The sequence below is a fragment of the Panthera tigris genome, chromosome X (genome assembly GCF_018350195.1).
Source record: "Panthera tigris isolate Pti1 chromosome X, P.tigris_Pti1_mat1.1, whole genome shotgun sequence".
Lineage (NCBI taxonomy): Eukaryota > Metazoa > Chordata > Mammalia > Carnivora > Felidae > Panthera > Panthera tigris.
The window spans coordinates 118,217,535-118,221,776 of record NC_056677.1 but is presented as its reverse complement, the minus strand read 5'-3'; the positions used below and the strand labels follow the sequence as shown (position 1 = coordinate 118,221,776).

Below are 4,242 nucleotides of genomic sequence, written 5' to 3'. Positions count from 1 at the left end.
TAAATTGATATTGGCTAAATCATAAGCAAGTGACAGCCACCACAGTGAAATCCCAATGTGAATAATTGACGTGGATCTTAATAAAGTTTTGCGCTAGAAAGGATTTAAGAGCTCATCTAATAATATCTCTTTCTTTTACCAATGAGGAAAGCAAGGTCCAGAGAAGTCAAGTGGCTTGCCCAAGGTCACCCAGGAAATTGATGGAATTAGGACTAGATGTAGTCCATCATTTATTAAAAGAGAGATAAAAGATATGTAAACAAATTCTCATGCACAAAGTGACGCTAATTTAGTCGTGTTCACAGTAGTCACGGCAGAGAATTATGGCCGTGAGAATGAAGACATACCATTCTGCTAAAACTAGCTTCTCTCAGAACTGTTCGACTTTCATGTCAGTGAAACAGCTGTCCTGAGTGCTAGTTCAAAATTCAACTCTTGTGTCTCAACAGGGGAGGAATTTGTATCAAACAATGGAATGATTATCGTGAGTTGTCCTAGACATTCTGATTTTGTTATTGCTGTTACATTAGGGCTCAAGATTTATTTATACAACCTAGATTGGGGTAAGTGGTATAATTTAAATAGCACACTCTAAGAAGAGACATTTTAGAAAATTGTAGAGGGAAAAAGTAAGAACACAAGGATGTTATTTGAAAGGTCATTTGCTTGTAAGACAGTCAAGTGCTACTGAAAGTAAGGGCTTGGGTTTTAAATTACTCACCCCCGAAGATACTGTTCCGAAGCTTATCGTAATAATGGTAAATTCAATATCATTTTGTGATGTAAGTTGGTTTTTGCAATTATAAAATGATACATGCTTATAGTTTAAACCCTGTAGAAATTGTAAGGGAAGTAAAACCGATCTAGGATCTCACCACCCAGAGGCAGCCCTTGGTGATGTGTTAGTGTACTTTTCAACATCCTTTTTAGTACCTCCTATGTATCAGGCAGGTACTGATCTGGGCACAGGGAATATAGCCAGAAACAAAGCAAAGATGCATGTGTCACGGAACTGACATTCCAGTGATAGAAACAGTTAAAAAATTAGATAGTCAAGACCTTCAGATTGTTACAAATGCTCGGGATAAACTAAAACAGGACAGTGGACTAGAGCAGTGGGGTTCTCAAAACGGAGGGCACATCAGAATCACTCGAAGGGTTTGTTAAAACCCAGATTGCTGGCTCCCACCCTGACTTTCTAATTCAGTAGGTTTGGGGTGATGCTCGTGCTGCTGGTGCACAGACACATTTTGAGAATCGCCGGGCTCGGGAACGGTGGTGGTGGTGTGGTGGCAGTTTTAGGCACAGTGGTCAAAAAGGCATCGTGAAGGGATGCGCTGAGATGCCAAGAGATGAGTAAGGAGGCAGACAAAGAACAGAGAGGAAGAAGAGATTTGGGTTAGAGGGATAGGCAAGTAAAATGATGTGAAGACTGGAAGGGGCATGTATGTTTGCGAGGAACAGAAAGAACGGGAGAAGAAGGCCGGTGTGGCTGGAGCCCGACACGTGAATGAACGATGGAATGAATGAGTAGTGTGGTCTCTTTCAGGGTCATCTGTTCTGTGATCTTTAATCAATCACTCTTGCAGTTTTGGATCAAATACTACAGTGTTTTCTCTTTGGATGAGTCTCCAGTTCTTAAAAAAATACATGATTAAGAAACATGTGGAGCCTGTAATCGCTAGTATTCATTTTAGTAGTTTTTCAGTTTATTTCCTAATTATGATCATAAAAGTCACAGATAAAATAATTTCTTGTCTTCTTTCCTAATAGTTGTACTGCTTTTAACCATTTCACGTGTTAACACCTTGATTATATTTTCAGAGCATTATCTGTTCCCAATGTAATTTTTCACCATTGAGTATAATGTTCAAATCCAACGAGAAAGTATTCTCCTATATCTTGTCCTCTAATAACCACGCAGAATGAACATATAAAAGATGTTTAACCTCATGAATAAATAAAGTAATGCAAATTAAAACAATAACAAATACAGTTTTTCACCTATCATATTGTAAAGATAAAAAAGATTGATACACCCAATTGCTGGCATAGTTATGAGAAAACAGATACTCATATTCTGAATATTCTGAAAGTTTAATTTTGGTTTTCTCCTTAACTCAGTATTTATTCATTAGGGCATTTTGTTTTTTCTCATTTATGTTGGTAGGTTCTGTTTTAAATGTGCTGTTTTTATTTTTACCACATTGGGGTTCAAGAATTTGGCCTTCTCGGGGCACCTGGGTGGCTCAGTCGGTTAGGCGTCCGACTTCGTCTCAGGTCATGATCTCACGGTCTGTGGGTTCGAGCCCCGCGTCGGGCTCTGTGCTGACAGCTAGGAGCCTGGAGCCTGCTTCAGATTCTGTGTCTCCCTCTCTCTCTGACCCTACCCCATTCATGCTCTGTCTCTCTCTGTCTCAAAAATAAATAAACATTAAAAAAAAAAAAAAAAAAAAAAAAAAAAAAGAATTTGGCCTTCTCATTTTCCAGATTTACTGTGTTTTTTTAGCGGAGGCCCAGTAAGTGATTTTTCATCTAACTGTGTCGTAGATGCCTTTATGGAAACAGTTTTATATTCCTATAAATACAACACCTATATGTATTTTCTATAAAATTGGTGGACAGTGTTTGCACTGTATTTGTTCATACATATTAATTATGTTATTTAGGTATTCGCTATCAGAAGTCAGCAAATTATGGCCCGTGAGGTAAACCCGGGTAGCCACCTGTGTGGCAAATAAAGTCTTATGGGACCTCAGCCATGCCCGTTCATTTATGCATTATCTGGGGACCCCTTTCGTGTTACAGTGGCCAAGTAGCCTAGTTCCTGCAAAGCTTGAAATATTTAGTATTGGCCCCTTTACAGAAAAGCACTGCTGACTGCCGTGCTGTATCATTCTTCCCCCTTTGGTCTGATTCTCTGTCAGGGTAGGGGTGTGTAAAAAAAGCTCTAGTAATTATACTTTTGTCATTTTCTCCCGTTCCTGTACAGATGCCAGTGTCACACGTTTGCCACGTGAAAAGTCACGGCTGTGCTATCACATGACAGTGTGTTTCACATTGAATGCTTTGTGCCTTGCGAATAATTCCGTTACTCCTCTCTGTGGTTTATGTTTGCTTGGGAAACCTTTGCCAGCGCTATTTTTAATCCATCTTCAATGTGTTGGGAGCAGAGGCAGGATGAAAAGGAAACACTCCTGAGTGGCTCAGCAAGTGGCTCCCAAGAGTAGGGCAAGCGAGACTGCGTGCTCATCGTCCTTAGTCCAGGCTTCTGGCCCCCTGAGAGTGGGATATGAGGTGCGGGGAGGTGGAGGCTTCTTTTCCCCCTCCCTCTCCAGAGTGGCATATTATTCAGTGGTAAAAAGAAACGAACTATCAAGTCTCAAACCAGGCAAAGACGCGGAGGAAACTTAAATGCATATTACCAAGTGAAAGAAGCCGGTCTGAAAGGCTACGTGATTCCAACTCTCTGACATTCTGGAAAAGGCAAAACTACAGAGGTAAGGGACGCCTGGCTGGCTCAGTTGGTAGAGCATTTGACTCTTGATCTCGAGGTTGTGGGCTCGAGCCCCATGTTGGGCATAGAGCTTACTTAACTAAAAACGAAAAACCTGTAGAGATAGTGAAATGATCAGCGATTGTGAGAGGTTGGAGCGTAGTGGGGGAAAGGACGAATGGGTGGAGAACAGGGGATTTTTAGGGCAGTGAAACCGTTGTATATGATACCCCAGTGGTGGATACATGACGTCACGCATTTGGCAAAATCCTTAGAACTGTACAACACAAAGAATGGATCCTGAATCACACTATGGGCTTTAGTTAATAATAATGTATCAAGAAGGCAGCGGGCTGGCTCAGTGGGTAGAGCATGAGACTCTTGACTTGGGGTCGTGAGTTTGAGCCCCACATTGGGGGGTAGAGTTTACTTAAAAATAAAAACAACAAATAATAATATATCAATATTGGTTTATTAATTATAACAAATGCACCATACCGATGCATGATGCTGATAAATAGCAGAAGTTGTGGAGGGATGGAGTAGACGGAGAGCAAGCGTATGGGAGCACTCTGTACTTTCTGTTCAATTTTTCAGTCAACGTAAAACGATTCAAAAAAGTAAAGTCTTTGGGGGCTCCTGGGTGGCTCAGTTGAGTGTCCAACTCTTGACTTTGGCTCAGGTCATGATCTCACGGTCTGTGGGCTCAAGCCCCACATTGGGCTCCGCGGTGACGGCATGGAACC

At 41.3% G+C, this 4,242-nt stretch overlaps 1 non-coding gene across 1 annotated transcript; it reads left to right on the top strand.

The window, feature by feature from the left end:
- The first annotated feature begins 3,509 nt into the window (after window positions 1-3,509).
- TRNAK-CUU lies at window positions 3,510-3,582 on the top strand. The gene has a single exon. It is a non-coding gene; the product is annotated as a tRNA-Lys (tRNA).
- Window positions 3,583-4,242: the final 660 nt, after the last annotated feature.